This window comes from Monodelphis domestica, chromosome 1 (assembly GCF_027887165.1).
Source record: "Monodelphis domestica isolate mMonDom1 chromosome 1, mMonDom1.pri, whole genome shotgun sequence".
NCBI lineage: Eukaryota > Metazoa > Chordata > Mammalia > Didelphimorphia > Didelphidae > Monodelphis > Monodelphis domestica.
This window is the reverse complement of record NC_077227.1, coordinates 516531797-516551401: the sequence shown is the minus strand read 5'-3', so window position 1 is coordinate 516551401 and position 19605 is coordinate 516531797. Positions and strand designations below refer to the sequence as shown.

The 19605-nt window shown below is 37.4% G+C and overlaps 1 protein-coding gene and 1 long non-coding RNA gene across 4 annotated transcripts in view; one reads left to right on the top strand and one right to left on the bottom strand.

Moving 5' to 3' along the window:
- TCF23 (transcription factor 23) overlaps positions 1–19605 on the bottom strand; it is a 67129-nt gene that overhangs the window by 24452 nt on the left and 23072 nt on the right. For all 3 annotated transcript variants that reach the window (XR_008915466.1, XR_008915468.1, XR_008915467.1), the window contains one exon: positions 135–8464. The gene's annotated coding sequence lies outside the window, so the exon portion shown is untranslated. The remainder of the gene's footprint in view (positions 1–134; positions 8465–19605) is intronic.
- LOC130456498 (uncharacterized) lies at positions 832–12860 on the top strand. The gene is made up of 3 exons (XR_008915469.1): positions 832–959; positions 1596–1779; positions 12354–12860. It is a non-coding gene; the product is annotated as an uncharacterized LOC130456498 (long non-coding RNA).

Sequence of the window (19605 nt, the reverse complement as noted above, 5' to 3'; positions counted from 1 at the left end):
TTATATTTGCTACCTAACTACCTAAGCTAATCAATAAACATTAATCTCCTACAATCTCCCTAAATCCAATTTCCTATATTCCAACTTTCATTAGGTTTAAACCACCAGTATGACTGAGACAAAAACAGACCGACCTCTTGCTCTCTGGGAATCCAGAAGAAAAAAGTCTCTCTCTTAATTGTCTTAATTGTCTTATATACCTTATATATCTTCCTTGTCTCCTAGGTGATGATGGAATCTTCAGCTCTCTCATGCTTTTACTTAGACATGTTTCTGTTCCAGGCTCTTTAATGCTTCTTAAAGAAACAGAGGGAAAGATAAAGAAACTCCCTTTAACAACATTATCAAGGAAGGAATAAATAGCTAGAAAAAGATTGAAGACTAGAGAAAGGGAATCATTAACAGGACAAGCTCCCAAAAGAAAGGAGAATAAAAGGAATCCAAGGAATAAGTGGAGGGGTTGGCCTTGCCAAGAAGAGTCATCTCATCTTTGACAACTTGTTTCATGAAACCCCAAATTTACTTTGGTCCCATGGGAACTTGCCTCCAAAAAAACACCCTAACTGACCCTGGTCCCAGTCTCAACAGGCCTCAAGCACCCATGAACCTCCATGGATAGGAGGGTGTGGTCGTTTTAAGTACCCTTTAATGTTTTCTTTGTTTCTCCTTTTGTATCTTTGCTACTTCCAGGTACCCTAGCCTTTGGCTATTGCATCTAAGCCCCTGAGTCATTTAAGACTATGATTAGTGCAGGTCCCAAGTGAGTGACAGGGCATAAACCCCCATCCCTCTTCTCAGAAATCTAGCTAAGCAAATTGCACTTCCATGGAAGTGCCAGGACTGATATTCTGAGTGTCTTCCCCAATTAAAGGCCCTTATTATAACTATTTTGGTAGTTCTGTGGTTTTTTTTTTTTCAGATTGATACCTCTATGAGCACCTTTCCTGAGGAGACTACAGGTATGCACAAAATAAGTCTTACTCTTTCTTTTAAACCCTTACCTTTGCACCTTAGAATCAATACACTGTTTTGGTTCCAAGGTATAAGGGCGGCAATGGGGGGTTAAGTGACTTGCCCAGTGTAACATACCAGGCATGAAAGTATGATTAATGTATTGGTATTGTATTACTAGGCACATAGTCAGACCTTGACTTGGCCACGCCTCCTCTGCCTCAAGTAAAGGTCATTAACATAGCGCATGGAGCAAACTCATTTGCAAAGCGAGGGTTGGAGTTACCCATGCCTTTTTGTTGTCCTCATTATCAATTCAACCAATGTCAATCACCTATGCTATGTTATGTATTCATTGAACACCTCCCAATCCACACCTGAATAAAGGCGAAGGAGTGGTGCTACTCCTTCTCTTCATCCTCTTGATTCCTGCAACCCCATTCCTCTCCCTATCTTTCCTTATCTTTCCCAGCTACATTTTCGCCCACGTGCTTTCTATCTCAGAATTCTTACTTCCATGTGTTCTCTTATTTCTCATGTTTTCCTTTAATTAATTTTCAAAGAAAAACATTATAGGAGCAAGCACCGTTCCCCATATCAATTAACTTGTCTTTGAGTCTTCATTTATCTCCCATATTCCTCAGGCTCCTTCCTCCTTCTCAAGTTATATCCCACAAAGAAAAATTATATAGCAACTGCTGGATGGATTGTTATATTTGGCACCCCAGATGGGACCTAAGGTGCTAAATTGTGATCACTTCACTTGAAAAGAATTCATGTGGAACATGGCTGGAGTCCTAACAGCGAAACCTGTGCTTGGCCAGTAAGGTATTGTGCTATTCTGTTAAGGAATGGATTAAACTTTCTCCTTTTTAATTGAAAAGAGAGGCATTAAGATCTCAGAGGCTAAGATTAAAGCATTGCTTACAAGTTAATTGGAACACGTGGCACATTGTAGGAATGGCATTAACTACAGAGACATTACAGTATTCTGATGATATGGGAGAAAAAGCTTTACATCCCTACATCTACCAATCACTGTAGACCCTTTCCAAAGGACTGCCCATCTAAATTCCTGCTAAGTCGACCAATCTCCTCAGTAAGTCTGAACGAGAGAAAACACAGCTGAGTCAACTAATCTCATCAAGAGAAAACTTGCCCGACCCTTTTAGGTACCTAGCATCCCATTGTATCAATTCTAAAAACAGGCCTGGCTCAAAGAACTCCTTCCTTATTATAAGCATGGGTCCAAGTACTTTCATTGTTTAGCAAGGAGTTTTTTTCCCCTAAAGCAGTCTTAAGTAAGGTTGGAGTAGAGGTCCTCCCATTTCTGATCCTGGCGAGTTCTCACATCAAAATGGGGAATGTTTCTCAGTAGGGAATTTGTTCCAATTAAGAATTCCCTGAAGGGGAAATTTTTAACATTCACAAGTCTGAGAGATTTCAAGATTTACAATTTTGAACCTACCCTCTCCAAGGACTTAGGTAGTGGATGAGAGTAGGCTCCTGGTTTGAGGCTTCTGTAATCCTTGTTTGAACCTTCATCTAATGTACTCCCACCAGATTATTTGACCAGTTAGTTAATAAACTGCCAGTATCAATTTGACCAGTTGGTCTCTTAATTAATATCAATTAACTCTCTAGTTCATGAACATCTAGAAGAATCTTCTAGCCTCCCAGGGATACCTCTAGAACCCTGAGTGGAGGCAAAGCCAGCCAGCTCAGGGGACCCAAACTATTAGTTTGAGTTGGGTTAGAAGAGTGAGCCCAAGGATGGATTGCTACACATACAAGGAAACTTGGGCTTACATATATACAAGAGAAATTATCTGATTTGCCCAAGGTTGCAAGCTAGTAAATCTCTGAGGAAGGATTTGAACCCAAGTTTCCCTAATACCAAGTCCAATACTCCATGGAGATCATTTTAAAAACAGGATTAGTTTTTTTTTTTTAAACCCTTACCTTCTGTCTTAGAGTTGATACTAAAAACTGGTTCTAAGGCAGAAGGGAAGTAAGGGCTAGGTAATAATTGGATTTAAGTGACTTGCCCAGAGTCACTGAGGTAAGAATCCGAGGACAGATCTGAACCCAGGACTTCCCATCCCTAGGTCTGGTTCTTTATCTAGTAAACTACCTAGCTGCCCCTGTAGCTTTCATTAAAAACAAAAAACAAAAAAAACCTTTTTTATGGGTATCTTTTGTTTTAACATTGCTTTCATTTATAAATAAAATGGCTCCCTACGAGCCATTCCTTATAAGAAATAATAAAATAAGGAGGGCGAGTTGGAGGAGAGGAAGCTGTTCCACATAATGAAACTAACCAAATAAACTAATTAACTAATAACTAGCAAATAAAGTGTCAATTCTGCAGTATTTCACACCCACAATCCTCTACCTCTGCAAAGAAGGCTAGGAGGTTACAGCATAGCTTTCTAAAGGATGACAATCAGTAGTCAGCCTCTTGTAAGGTATATTTTCTGGAGGATGTAGGGAAGGATCATCAACCAAAGAACTAGGAATAAGGAGTTGTTTGAGGATCTTTGAAAGAGGAAATAACAGAAGGAAGAGATGCCCAAGAAAACTTATTGGACTCCTTTATTTCTTTCTATGGAAGGAAAGTACTTTGCACTCTGAGTTTGAGCCAGATCTGTCAGAGACACATTTTATTATTTTATAAGCATTTTGTTTGGAAGGAAATTCTGGCCAGAATTTCCTTTGCTAAACAGACAACTCTCTGACCTAAGCAATTTCCAACTCATATTTTATTGTAACCAGGGCACAAGAGATGAAGAAATTTCATAACATTGATAAAACAAAAGTCCTTTTCAGTTAAGATTTTAGTTTAACTTCTTATCAAAGAGAATAATAGTAACTTTAATATTGTCATACACACCCCCCTGGGGAAGATTTGTTTTGCCTCCAAACTAAGGCCAGCATGATAGCCACCCACTTCTTTTTTGGATTTAGTTAACAATAAACAATACATACACTTTTAGTTTGGTCCACAGTAAACCATACATAACTTCTCTGTGATTTAGTCATAGATGAATTTCCTCTGTTGATTTAGCTAGTTATGTTTCTGATTCATAGAGAAATAAAAATCCCTGAATTATTTTCTGCTATTTCTAACCATGAGGGCCTGGGATCCCATGCCACTCCCTGTTCTGTGCCAAGGCATGTGGTTTGGACTGGGTGCCATCCTGATGAGACTGACCTATGATGACAAGAGGCTGCTTTTTCTCATACTCATTAAAACCTTTATGTGGATAATTCAGGAACAGTTTTACTTCTAGCTTAAGACTTACATGTAGGATTTTCTTCAAAATGGGAACTATCAAAAGTATTAAATGTAACATATGAATCAGGGGGCAGCTGGGTAGCTTAGTAGATTGAGAGTCAGGCCTAGAGATAGGAGGTCCTAGGTTCAAATCTGGCCTCACTCAGACACTTCCCAGCTATGTGACCCTGGGCAAGTCACTTAACCCCCACTGCCTAGCCCTTACCACTTTTCTTCTTTGGAACCAATACATAGTACTGATTCCAAGATGGAAGATAAGGGTTCAAAAAATATATATGAATCAGGTATGTAACAGGTGATATATGCCCATATACACAAGAAAATGAATTATAAAAGAATCACAAAGATGCATTTACAGAACTTAAACAGAATTCAATAACAGCTTTAAAACTATTGTTATAATTTACTGGGAAATCAATACTTAAAAATTTTTAAGACATAAAAAAGGGGGCAGCTGGATGGCTCAGTGGATTGAGAGCCAGGCCTAGAGATGGGAGGCCCTAGGTTCAAATCTGGTCTCAGACACTTCCCAGCTGTGTGACCCTGGACAAGTCACTTAACCCCCAATGCCTAGCCCTTACCACTCTTCTGCCTTAGAACCAATACGTGCTATTGATTCCAAGATAGAAGGTAAAGGTTTGGGGGGAGAGGGGGAAGACATAAAACAGTTTTTAGGATTGCTAGTTAGTCATTTATTTCACCTTAACTCTGCACTGTTGAAACAACTCCTGGGACATACATATCTTCTGGTAAAATGTACAGGCTTAAGCCTATCCTCTTATCCACAGCCATCTTTTCCTTGAGAGCATTCAAATAGTATCTGAGTATTATCACAAGAGTAGTATTTGAAATTATAACATTTGCATAACCCAGTGGAAGTGCTTATTGGATCTGGGAAGGAAGAGGGGAAGAAAATGAATCATGTAAACATGGAAAAATATTTTTTTAAAAATAAAGTATTACTGTAGTATTAAAAAAAAAAGTATCTGAGGACTTATTCCCTGGCACTATTAACCTTTGAAGTTCTCAAATTTACAGGGTCACCTCCAAGCCTGGACATGACCAACCCAGGATAAATATTTGTTCAGCCAAGGTCTGGAAAAAATATAAAAGAAGACTCCTAAACTAAGACTCAGGCATGCTTAAGGAGGAAATGTGTTGATTGGAGTCCTGGGTAGGAGAATAAAAGCAAACCTCTGGAAGGGCCCATTGTCCCCGAATGTCCATCCATTGAGTCATCTGCTCTTCTGACTGCATCTAGGAAAGGGACTCTTCAACATTTCAAAGTATAGACTCTTTTGTCCTGAGTTACAATTGGCACCTGCATACTGTGGCGGGGCAAGCCTTCAAACTCCCTAAGGTCTTAGGAGACATGACTCGTGGGTGGCATCCAGAAGACCAGCCTCTGACCTGGACTGAGGTCAAGTCTGTCCAGTAAGGGAAACCCAGAAAGTGATGTGGTTGGGGGATATAAGTGATGGATTAAAGAAGCTCAGCTCTTTTTCCTGGGTAACAAGAACCCAGAGATGAGGAGTAAACTCTGGTAACTGGCCATATGATGGATTCGCTTTTCACTATTTAACAAATAATTATAAATTAATATATAGTCTGCAGAGAATTTTAATATTAATACAACCATATCATCTCTACTCAATAAACTCCTAAATATAATATATATCTCCATAACATATATATATATATATATATATATATATATATATATATAATAACTCCATTCTATTGTCACCTCCAAGATCAAATACAAAACTTTCCCTGCTTCTAGTCTTCTTACTCCTCATCTCTGCCATGTAACTCTTCCATTCAGTGACACTAGCCTTCTTGCTATACCTCAAACAAGACGTTCCATCTCTTGACTCCAGACTCTTTCCCTGACTGTCCCCCATGCTTGGAACAATTTCTTTCCTCATCTCTGCCCCTTGAGCTGTTTGGCTTCCTTCAAATCCCAGCTAAAACCCTACTTTCTACAGGAAGCTTTTCCCAACTCCTTTTAATTCTGTTGGCCCTGTTAATTATCTCCTGTTTATCTTGAGTTTGCGTTTGGGAGGTGGGGGTGAGGTGGTATAGATCGTTTTGTATTTTTTTTTTTTACTCTTACCTTCTGTCTTAGAATCAATACTATGTAATGATACCAAGGCAGAAGAACAGTAAGGACTAGGCAGTGAGGGTTAAGTGACTTTCCCAGGGTCACATAAGTAGGAAGTGTCTAGGGCTAGATTTCTCTAGACCTGACTAACCCTCAATCTCCTGAGCCACCTAGCTGCCCCTACATATTTGTTTAATTTTTGTCATCCTTGTTAGATTGTGAGCACCTTAAGGGAAGGGACCTTCCTTTGCATCCCTACAGCTTAGCACAGTTTTTGGCAAGAATATAACATTGCCAATGTATGAAAAATTCACTCTACTAAAACAATTTTTGGGTTAATAGAAGCTTAAGTTTCTTTTCATGTAGAAGCAATTTCTACAGCTTCTTGCTCATATCGAATTTGATGAAACTCATTAATTCCTTGTTGTAAATGTATAATATCCAATGTGCTTTTTCTACAAACTTACTAGTGCCAATTTTTTCAAATCTTTAACATGTAACCACACCAATGGTGGTTGGCACATAATATCTACATAGGAATTGTCAGGAACATAATCTATACATAGATGTAGATGACCATTTTCAATAATTTAGGTTCTTAATTAAAAATTTCAAAGTACATTCTGTCTGACATCTCATCCCTTTTTAAGAGTTGGATCAGGACAATCTGTCCATTATAAATCCCTGTGCAGTGTCTCTTCCTGCTTTAAACACAATTTTTTGATGTCAGGGTTACTATGTCTATGCTGTGGATGAAAAATTCTATCTCCTTCTCCCCTGAGAGCTATACCAATGCCTATACAATTGTTCATAGTAGCATTTCTTACAATACAAGTTGGAATTTTATAGTGCATACAAAATAACTTCCTTTTGACAGTATATAGCATAGACATACAAAATGAAGGGTGTACAGTAGTGTCTGAACAATTGTAGCTATTTCCTTTTGATCCCATGGTAAAGTCTTTGGAGTATGGGATTTATCTGGTGTCATTAACATACACAAGTGGGGTTTAGTTAACATAGTTAACACGTTAACATTCTTGATATTGGTTTAGGTATACCAATAGACGTCAGCATGACAAGTGTCCATCAGGGTAATGATAGTGAATATAATTATGAGAAGTGTAATGTCAGTCTTTGGTGTGTGTGTGTGTGTAGTCACCAGTGATGATTTCGTCCAGCATGTCTGGAGTGTGACTGGTGTGCAGCTAACTGATGTCCTCAGTGTTGTTCGTCTGCTTCTCTTCCTGGTCTCATGTCCCATGGCATGATGTGTTTTGTGTGTGACCAGATGTTTTCACTATCTGTAGAAATACAAACAAACCCTCGACCCAATATAATCATCCTGTTGGGTCCCTCATAGTCTTAAATTCCTGGTAATATTTAACCCAATCCAGTTATATCATGCAATGTAATCTTTATCATTACATTCAAAGTGTTATGCATAGAATTAGCCTATATCCCTTCTTGGATGTAGAAGAGATTGATGGTTAGCAGTACCATTACCACCCTTTTTTTCTTTTAAAAGCTTAAATGCCATTTCCAACAAAATTGACTTTTAGATAGGTCTGATTCTAATAAAGACATACTTTCTTCTTGAAAATATAAAATGAACCATATAAGACAATTATCATACATACATTTTAGATAATAGAAACAATTTCTGCTGCAATTGAACAGTATCCAATGTACTTTTATAACATTCCTAAATGTACAATTTGTTATTTGATCAAATTTGGGTAAAATGGAACAATTACAATAAAATAATTGCAAGTTACATATTGTACAAATATCATTTGAAAATTTCAGGTACATGATAAACTTTGATTTTACAACAAATACCCATAAACTTCTAGAATGAAATATCCATAAGCAAATTAATGATATTCTTCTGTAGGTCAACTGTCTCTCAGAAAAAGTTAATTTGTGCGGATGTTGCAATAGACCTGACTCTAAGGCAGTGATTTTGCCTTTTCTAGTTCATTTACTGTTTTTTCAGTTGTCTGGCCTCTGTGCTGTGCCATGGATGGTGCCAGACAGACATCTGCATTGTCTTCTTTCTGGGCTGACTTTCTTTCTGCTGGGTGCCTTTGGTTTTCCTCCATGGATTTCTGGTATATGAGAAAATAGAAAGAAAATCTCGACCCTAAATGAAAGCCTTATTGGGTCTTATTTAGTTAGAAAGTAACTGAAAATATATCCTTCTTGTTTTTGAATTCTGGGGGGCTATTAAATTCCTTTGAGCCCTTTCTGCAAATGCTTGCATTTAAGCCATGATTTATCCAATTTAGCCCATCTATTGCTGGTAAAAGCACTGTTATTCCAAAACTGTTTTGGAATGGTTAAATGTGCAAGATTATCTACAAGATGTGCAATAACTTTGTATACTATTTCATTTTGAGCTTACTCTCATACATCAGGAGAGTAATTATCTTCAGTCACATATTAGTTTACAACAGGAGCATATTGTAATGCATCCCTTAGCCCACATTGTGCAGTTCTTCAAATCCTGCAGCTACCTCTTTGAAGTGAAAGAGTGACATTATATATTACACAAAATTTTGCACTGCCAGGTAACTTCACTTGTGTGCATAGAATATTGAGGTACAATAACTTTGGTTCTCTGATATAGTAGTGAGTGCTAATGATCTGCCTGCTAAAAAGCAGTGGCCTCTAGGCCTTTTACTTTTGAAATTCCCTCCTATTTAGCTCAAGGGAGTTCATGTCCCAGTAAATGTGTGATATAAAGTTTTTACTTTGACTTTGCAATATAACATACATTGATGTTTAATATTCACCTTTTACACCAATAACCATTGAAACAACCTACAAAGAATCATATAATTTTACAAGTTTGTGCTATGATCTTAAGCATTTGTCTAACAGCAGTCAACTCTGCTTTCTGCAAAAAACTATACTGTGCAAGTAACCACATAATAGGACTATCTGCTATAGAGCTTCTGCTTTTTCCTGATCATATGCAGTGAAAATATTCACAGTATTATGAACAAGGTGCAATGATGTTATTATTTTTAAACTATCTTATATAAATTTATAACTGAAAAGATTTTGGCACTATGAATAGAATCATCAATTTTACCTACAAACTTTGCACAATTCAATTACCAAAGTAGATATTGTGCAAGTAACATTTGAACTTGCATTCTTGTCATTGATCTTAGACTAATATAATAATCAGGACCAATATTTGTAATTTGAGTAAGTAGTAGTACTGCCAATACTAAATCACAAATAAATCGCTTTACTGGCTAACAAATTAATTAATAAGTAACTACTGGTTAAAAATTTGAATCCATCCAACAATGTGTCCACTCTGATGCCATGCAACAATGAGAGTGTGTCTTCTCTTTATAATTGATGCTACCTCATTTTGAGAATGAAAAATTATAAATAATTTGCTTTTTGGCTAAAGTTGCAGTAATGTGCCTCATATACAGTTTCTGAACCTCATTTAGGTTTTTTAAACAATGCCTAATAATTTCTATCCTTGGTGACCTTATGTCCTGTTAACAAACAATTGTTCCTACATATTTAAAATTTTGATATATTTGAAATTTCTCTGAAGCATATACCAATTTATGCTTGTAATCTAAACAATTGTACTTAGTATTAGCTTTCCTTTTGACTAATTCCAGTACTTATGATAAAAACTTTTAACTCCAGGTGCAGGTGAGCTGCCATCCACATGGCAGGATATCCAAATAGGTTTAGCAGTAAGTCACATGGCTGTAACAGCCCATGTGGATTTACATCTAATTAAAAGCCTTAAAAAATTATTTTTGCACTATGGTACTGTAAAAATAGACTCGAACTCTGGACTTCAATCCCTACAACCCCTTGCTCCACTTCCCCAAAATGCTTTGTAATCTCACATCATTCTCAGGTGGGCCGAGATCGAGAAGGGATTTAACCTGATTGCAAAGGCTTTTGTGGTCTCTTTTGGACATCCATTTTGGGGCAGACACAGCTCTTCCATGATGTGAGATTATCTTGTCTAGGCCTCTCTGGTCTAGGCACGTTTTTCTTATCTTGTATTTTCTTTAATCCTTAACTTTTAATAAACCTCTAAAAAATATAATACTCCTTGCAGAGAGAAACTAATTTCTACCTGCCTCAGTCTCCCCTAAATTTTAATCTTTACCATTTGGTGACCATGAAGGGACCAAAAAACTCAATCTTCTGATTTTTTTTCCTGATCTTTAGTTCAGTTTTAATATCTAGTGCCTAGAAATTTTTTTGAGCCACATTTCTCTGGCCAAGGTTTTTTACCCTTGCAAAGCTTCTGCTTGTTCCAGCCATTAGATAGCTCACAGGCTCGCTCCAGGCCTGTTGCATTTGCCGCCCATCTGGCTGCAAAGTTCTTCCTGTTTCTCCTGCTGCTGCTCCTGACCTCTCTCCCGCTCACCCGGTCCCTGCTTAACCCAGATCTCGACCACCTGGTGACCTGCCTGTAGCCCCCAATCCTGACCTCTCTCTGTCCTCACCTGGTACCGGCCCTGCCCACCTCGGCGGCCCACTCGGGCTCGGGCTCCTGCTCCTGGCCTCTCACCTGGTGCCTGATCTCCTGGCCCTGCCTGCCTGTTTCTGCGCCCTAGATCCACGAGCGTGACCCCAGCCAGCTCATCACCCAGATCCTTGGAGCAGATCGCTCAGGACTCATTTCTACCAGCTGGTAACTATTTGCCACATGGGCAGATGGTAGCAGGGGAGAGAGAAAAGGGGAGAGGAGAAGAAACAGACTTTTCAAATAGGAACTTAAAAAGCAATGGGCTATTTAAAAGGATACCTTTTGACTGTTCTGGTAATAGCATTGATGACTTCACCTGCATGTCAGGGAGAAGATTCAGCTAACTTTGGGGAGGCAAATGGGTGGCTCAAGGAACTGAGAGCCAGGCCTAAAGACATGGGGTCCTGGGTTAAAATCTGGCCCCAGATACTTCCCAGCTGTGGGGCCCTGAGCAGATCCCTTAACCCCCATTGCCTAGCCCTTACCACTCTGCCTTCGGACAATAGACATTTAAATGGATAATTAATGATTTTTTAAAAAAAACACACACCTAAGGAACTTTAAAGACTGGAGGTTATAAATATGAAGGCATTTCAGACTCCAATGGTTTATACAATTCTCTGTATTCTATTGCATTTTTGTTTAAGGTTTAACTTTGTGATTTTAAGTTCATATATTACTGGATTCAATATTATTCTGTTATACTGTTCATTTAATGTACTGAGTTTTAAAAATTCTGTTGTTTTTCCCCTATAACTGTGCTGAACAAACATTATTGAATAAGCCCATATATGAAAAAACAGCTTTTTTCTATTTTTGCCTTTGTAAATTGTCACATAGAGGATAGATGGACTTCAGAACTGGTTACAATTGTATAGCAACCTTTGGAAATTTTACTATGCTAAATATCTCAAATGATTTTAAGGGTTTTTAAAATATGATTTTTGTAATTTTTTTTAACAATCTCTGGTCATTTTTGCCTGCCCCTACCATGAGGTAAGGCCAATTCTAGCTGAAGTGAAATACAATTATAACCCCCAACCTTCCTGCATTTCTAAATATGTGAATGGAAGTTGGGGCAGTTAATCTCAGGGCATTTGTATCCCTAAAAAGCCTCCAAAAAAGGAGCACTCCTTTATTTATACTCTTCAGCTCACTACTTAACTTCCACCAGAATGATATATAGATTTCTTGATTATGTTCTTAACCCAAGATGAGTTTTATTATGTTTAAATACCAAGGTTGAAAGATTTGCTATGATTGTAAAATCTTGTGACAAATATCCATCAATTCATAGGTTTTAAAAAATGCCATACGGCAACTTATGTGAAATATGAAAGTGTGTTTGTTTGCTATTGTAATTAATTGGGCTATTGAGAATTTTGGGGATATTGATATCTACATATTTATACTACTGTTCTTTATTTTAAAAAAAGTTTACCTTGTTCAATTCATTTGCCTTCTACTCACAGTGATCATGGCCAGATATTAAGAGGAAATGGATCTCATTTTTGGTAAGAAAACCTTGTATTCCTATTGTGCAAAAAAGAATAATAAAGTGGAGGAATTCCATGGAGACTGGAACGACCTCCAGGAAGTGATGCAGAGCGAGAGGAGCAGAACCAGGAGAACATTGTACACAGAGACTAATACACTGTGGTATAATCGAATGTAATGGACTTCTCCATTAGTAGCGGTGTAATGTCCCTGAACAATCTGCAGGGATCTAGGAGAAAAAACACTATTCATAAGCAGAGGACAAACAGTGGGAGTAGAAACACCAAGGAAAAACAACTGCCTGACTACAGAGGTTGAGGGGACATGACACAGGAGAGACTCTAAATGAACACTCTCATGCAAATACTAACAACATGACAATGGGTTCGAATCAAGAACACATGTGATACCCAGTGGAATCACGCGTTGGCTATGGGGGGGGGGGGAAGAAAATGATCTTTTTCTTTAATGAATAATGCTTGAAAATGATCAAATAAAATATAAAATTTTAAAAAAAGAAAAAAACCTTGTGTTCTATATTTTCTAATCTGACACAGAGTGTCAATGATTATAAGCTACATTTTTAAATTTTTTAAAGCTCTTTTATTATTATATTTTTCTTGCATGTGCAATATACTTTTTCAGTTTTTTTTCTCTTTTTTATATTTGAAGCACATGTCACCAGTATTAAGATTTTCTTTAACCTTTTGATTTTCAGTACTACAAGTTTAAGATACATTTGCTAATGCATGTCCAAAAAAGCTTGTGACTATAAAAATGATGCCACTAATTATTTAAAAAATTATGGGACTTTGCTTAATGATTCCAGGACAAGATATACACACAAGAGCCATTGCACAGGGCCAAAGAAAATCCAATCCAGGATGGATTGATGCACTTCTAGGCCAATACAAAGGTCTTGAACCTAGTGTGAAGACTGGAGGTTACTGTGTTTAACATTGTTAGACATAGGCTTTCCTTGTGTCCACACTCACTCTGAAAATACTCACAGACCAGTATCCCCAAAACCTTGGCTCATATAATCCGGTCCCCTTTTCTGTCTTTCATAGTGTGGTACCTTTCTGTAGTCCTGGCTATTGACTGGGTAAATGCAACATTGCTTAGATCATTTTGATTGGGCCCTGATTGAAGGACCTGTTATAGATTTATTTTTCTTTTACTTGGAATTTTTACACATAAGACTTTGATAGTCTATATTTTCATCCAGAAATGTTTCTTTTCTTTTTGATTTTTCTGATGTTTTTGTTAATTTCTCTTACCAATTGATTCATATACCTCATACCTCAGCCATGCATCCCTAAGTGATCCTGTATTTGTCAATCACCCTCTTAATGGGGGAATGTAAAAAATATTATTTTAAATTGCAAAGTTTAAATTCCTTTTGAGAAGAATTTTAGGTAAAGAAGATGATACCTCTCTGAATCCAGAACTGAACTGTTGGAGAAGCCACCATGAAGAAGCCTCCAAACCAAACAGCTGCACAAAAATTGAACTTTGGGTGTAGTTGATTGAACATTTATTTGTATGTATACTTTCATGCCAAAGGGGACTGCCCCCTAACTGGATTTTTGTCAATGCGTTCAGCAATTATTGGTTTTGTTCTTTTTTTTTCTCTTATCCTCAAATTATTGTAATCTTTAAATTGATTATGTTTTCATGATCCTTTGGGGGGAAAATTATTTTTTTTTAAATGATCAAACAGAGGAATGTAAAAATAGACTTGAACTCTGGACTTCAATCCTCACAACCCCTTGCTCCACTTCCCCAAAATGCTTTGTAATCTCACGGAATTCTCAGGTTGGCCGAGATTGAGAAGGGATTTAACCTGATTGCAAAGGCTTTTGTGGTCTCTTTTGGACATCCATTTTGGGGAAGACGCAGCTCTTCCATGATGTGAGATTATCTTGTCTAGGCCTCTCTGGTCTAGGCACGTTTTTCTTATCTTGTATTTTCTTTAATCCTTAACTTTTAATAAACCTCTAGAAATATAATATTCCTTGCAGAGAGAAACTAATTTCTACCTACCTCAGTCTCCCCTAAATTTTAACCTTTACAGTACTTAACCCACAGTGTGAACCTTAAAATTTCACAGACTTATGAATGTTAAAAATTTTACTCCACATTGAGGAATCCTCAAATTCCCTACTGAGAAACATTCCCCATTTTGATGTGAGAACTCGCCAGGATCAGAAATGGGAGGACCTCAATTCCACCAGTACTTAAGACTGCTTTAGGGCAGAAAACTCCTTGCTAAACAAAGAAAGTACTTGGATCCATGCTTATGGTGGGGCAAGGAGTTCTTTGAGCCAGGCCTGTTTTTAGAATTGATACAATGGGATGCTAGGTACCTAAAAGGGTCGGGCAAGTTTTCTCTTGATGAGATTAGTTGACTCAGCTGTGTTTTCTCTCGTTCAGACTTACTGAGGAGATTGGTCGACACAGCAGCATTTTTTCTGATTCAGACTTACTGAGGAGATTGGTCGACTTAGCAGGAATTTAGATGGGCAGTCCTTTGGAAAGCATCTACAGTGATTGGTAGATGTAGGGACTTAGGGGAGGTGACATGGGAGAAAAACCCCTATATAAGAAAAAGCAGAATCTCTTGAGGATAGATCCTTTTGGAGAAATCCTTTTGGAGGATCTCTGATGAGGACCGCTTGGGAATTATCTCTTGAGAGAGGCTCTGGAGAAGGGAAGCTCTTGGAGGACAATCTCTAAGGAGGGCTCCCTGGAGCTCCTCTAAGGGGACTCTGTCCCTCTGGAGGCTCTGGAGAGAGGCCCTTTGGAACAGTCTCTGGCTGGAAGGCTCTCTGGTGAAGCCAGCTGAGATGCAACTGGCCTGGTGTTACTAGAATCCTTGTTTAGTCAGACCTTGTGGTGAGTGTTAAAAAACTGACTGATTTCTCTCTTAAGACTCAGGTCTAGGCCATATTGGCTTGAGGCCCTTCATAATTATTCCTTTCTTACTCTCTCTCTCTTTCTTTGATTACTCATTGTATTGTTAATTAAAATCTCTATAAAACTCAATTGACTTGGGTATTTGAATAATTGGGAATATTTCCCTGGTGACCACCTTATATTTGATTTAAAACCAAGACACTGTAGTGAAACATATTTCTGCGGTCAAATTTACTCACCCTCTCTTATATCTATCACAATTTATATCTTCCACCATTTTAACTCACTACAGTTTAAGACATCAACCATTTTAAATATCACAAAATTAACATGGTTGCTTCTGTTGCAAGAATGTCCAGGGTCTTTACTAGTAACTGAACAAATAAAGTAGCATAGGATACAGTCTTATGGGTACACTGCAGTTTATTGATCCAATCAAGAGTGTGAGAAGAGTGTGACAGTATGTAATGGACATAAGTATCTCACAATTCCAGAGGGAAGAAGGAGAGAAAATGAGAAAGAGGGAGGGAGGAAGGGAGGAGGAGAGAGATTGGGGGGAAGGAGATCCTGAAGGAGACATTCAGTATATTTATATAATAACAGCAAAAATAACACAAAATGGAATTATATTTTCCAAAAATCCACTTCTCTTGAATCTTGTTTTTGAATATAAAATTTCCTTTTTAAGTCTGGTCTTTCCATTCATCAGTAATTCTTGAAAATTTTCTCTTATTAAATGACCATTTTTTCCCTTGAAAGAATATAGTCAGTTTTGATTCTTGGTTGTAAAGCTACTTCCCTTGCCTTCCAGAATATCATATTCCAAGCCTTAAAAATCCTTTAATGTAGAAGCTGTCAAATCTTGTGAAATCCTGACTGTGATTCTATGATATTTTAATTGTTTCTTTCTGGATGCTTGCAATATTTTCTCTTTGGTCTGAGAGCTCTTGAATTTAGCTATAATAGTCACCTGGGAATTTATTTCAGGAGGTGATCAGTGGATTCTTTCAATTTCTATTTTACCCTCTTATTCAAGGAATATCAGGGCAGTTTTATTTGATAATTTCTTGTAATATAATGTCTAGGCTTTTTTTTTTTATCATGACTTTCAGGTCATCCAATAATTCTTAAATTGTCTCTCCTGGATCTAGTTTCCAGGTCCATTGTTTTTTCAATGAGATTTTTCATATTTTTTCTACTTTTTCATTCTTTTGATTTTGTTTTATTGTTTCTTGAAGTCTCATGAAGTCAATAGCTTCTATTTGCCCATTTCTAATTTTTAAAAAATTATTTTCTTCCATGACCTTCTGAATCAACTTTTCCATTTGGTCAATTCTACTTTTCATGGCACTCTTCTTCATTGGATTTTTGTACCTCTTTTCCCATTTGATTAATTCTGCTTTTTAAGAATTTTCTTTCTGCATTACTTTCATTTCTTTTCCCCATTATTTTTCTCCCTCTCTTATTTGATTTTTGAATTCCTTTTTGAGCTCTTCCAAAGCCTGAGACCAATTCCTATTTTTCTTTGAAGTTTTGCATGTAGTTGCTTTGATCTCATGTCCCCTACTGAGTCTGTGCCCTGTTCTTTCTCACCATAAAAATTTTCAATAGTTAGGTTTTTCTTTTGCTGTTTGCTCATTTTCCCAGGCTTAAAATATATATATATTTTTACTTTTATCTTAAAGGTGTGCTCTATTCTCAGAGTAGAAAGTATGCTCTCTTTTTTACTTTTTATTTTTATTTTTTACTTTTTATTTGATTTGATTTGATTACAATACTCACTTTATTTCCCTCCCTCCCCTCCACCCACCTTTCCCGCAGCCGACACGCAATTTCATTGGGTATTACTTGCGTCCTTGATCGGAACCTATTTCAATGATATTATTTGCACTAGGATGTTCATTTAGAGTCTACATCCCCAACCATATCCCTTCGACCCATGTATTCAAGCAGTTGTTTTTCTTTAGTGTTTTTACTTCCACAGTGTTTCCTCTGAATGTGGATAATGTTCTTTCTCATAGATCCCTCTGAGTTGTTCAGGATCACTGCATTGCCACTAACGGAAAAGTCCATTACATTCAGTTGTACCAATTGGAGAATGGGCTTATCATAGACTGTCTTCCTGAGTTATCTGAGTGTATCAGTCTCTGTGTACAATGTTTTCCTGGTTCTGCTCCTCTCACTCTGCATCCATTCCTGGAGGTTGTTCCAGTCCCCATGGAATTCCTCGACTTTATTATTCCTTTGAGCATAATAGTATTCTATCACCAACATATACCACAATTTGTTCAGCCATTCTCCAATTGAAGGGCATCCCCTCATTTTCCAATTTTTTGCTACCACAAAAAGAGCAGCTATGAATATTTTTGTACATGTCTTTTTCCTTATTAGCTCTTTAGGGTACAAACCCAGCAGTGCTATAGCTAGATCAAAGGCCAGACAGTCTTTTAGTGCCCTTTGGGCATAGTTCCAAATTGCCCTCCAGAATGGTTGGATCAATTCAGAACTCCCCCAGCAATGCATTAATGTCCCAACTTTGCCACACCCCCTCCAGCATTCATTACTTTCCTTTCCTGTCATGTTAGCCAATCTGCTAGGTGTGAGGTGATACCTCAGAGTTGTTTTGATTTGCATTTCTTTGATTATTAGAGACTTAGAGCACTTTTTCATGTGCTTATTAATAGTTTTGAGTTCTTTGACTGAAAATTGCCTCTTCATGTCCCTTGCCCATCATTTGGAGAATGGCTTGATTTTTTGTACAATTGGTTTAGTTCTTTATAAATTTGAGTAATTAGACCTTTGTCAGAGGTTTTTGTAATGATGATTGTTTCCCAATTTATTGCTTCCTTTCTAATTCTGGATGCATTTGTTTTGTTTGTACAAAACCTTTTTAATTTGATGTAATCAAAATTATTGATTTTACATTTTGTGATTTTTTTCTAGCTCTTGCTTGCTTTTAGTCTTTCCTTTCCCAAAGATCTGACAAGTATACTATTCTGTGTTCACCTAATTTGCTTATAGTTCCTTCTCTATATTCAGGTCATTCACCCATTGTGAGTTTATCTTGGTGTAGGGTGTGAGATGTTGATCCAAACCTAATCTCTCCCATACTGTCTTCCAATTTTACCAGCAGTTTTTATCAAATAGTGGGTTTTGGTCCCCAAAACTGGGATCTTTGGGGTTATCATAGACTGTCTTGCTGAGGTCATTTACCCCTAATCTATTCCACTGATCCTCCTTTCTGTCTCTTAGCCAGTACCAAATTGTTTTGATGACCACTGCTTTATAGTATAGTTTGAGATCTGGGACTGCAAGTCCTCCTCCCTTTGCATTTTTTTCCATGTTTTCACTGGATGTCTTTTTATCAGTTGATGCCCAATAGATTTGGCTCCATCCTCTTACTTTCACCCTATGTGTATCTACCTTCCTCACGTGTGTTTCTTGTAGACAGCATATGGTAGGGTTTTGGATTCTAATCCACTCTGCTATTCGCTTGCATTTTATGGGTGAGTTCATTCCATTAATATTCAGAGTTATGATTACCATCTGTGTATTTCCCAGCATTTTGATTTCTACTCCCAGTCGTGCCTTTTCTTCTTTCACTTTTCCTTCTACACCAATGTTTGTTTTTAATCAGTCCCCCTAGTTCCCACCCTTATTTTACTTCCCTTTCTACCCCCTCCCTTCTTATTCCCCCCCTCATTTTCTTTGCAGTCTTTTTAAAACTGCCCCCCACCCTCTCCCTCCCTTATACTGCTTCCCTCCCCACCAGTCCGTTTGTTACCCTTCTTCTCCCCTATAGGGCTCGAATCTATTCTCTGCCCCAATGGATTGGATTGTTTTTCCCTCTTTGAGTCAATTTCAATGCACATAAGAGTTGTGTATTTCCTGTCTCCAATCTCTTTACCCTTCCAGTGTATTGATGTTCTTCCCCCTCCCACTGTGAGCTTCTTTGTGACACATAAATTTACCCCCTTTTGCTTCTTTTCCCCTTTCTTTTAGTATTAACCTCCTTTTTTTAGCTCTAGTTATATATATGTATATATGTAATATATATACATGTATATGTATTTAAGCATACATATATCTATATACCTATTTATGTCTTGTTATTTCATCCTATACAGTTTGTCACTGTTCCCTCTAAGAGTAATTCTTCTAGCTGCCCAGGTGATAACAGTTTTTAAGAGTTACCAATGACCTCTTTTCTTATAGGGATACATATAATTTTAACTTATTAATAAGTCTCTTTAAAAAAAGGTTTTTTTGTTGTTTTTTTTGTTACTCTTTTTTCCCTCTTTTTTAATT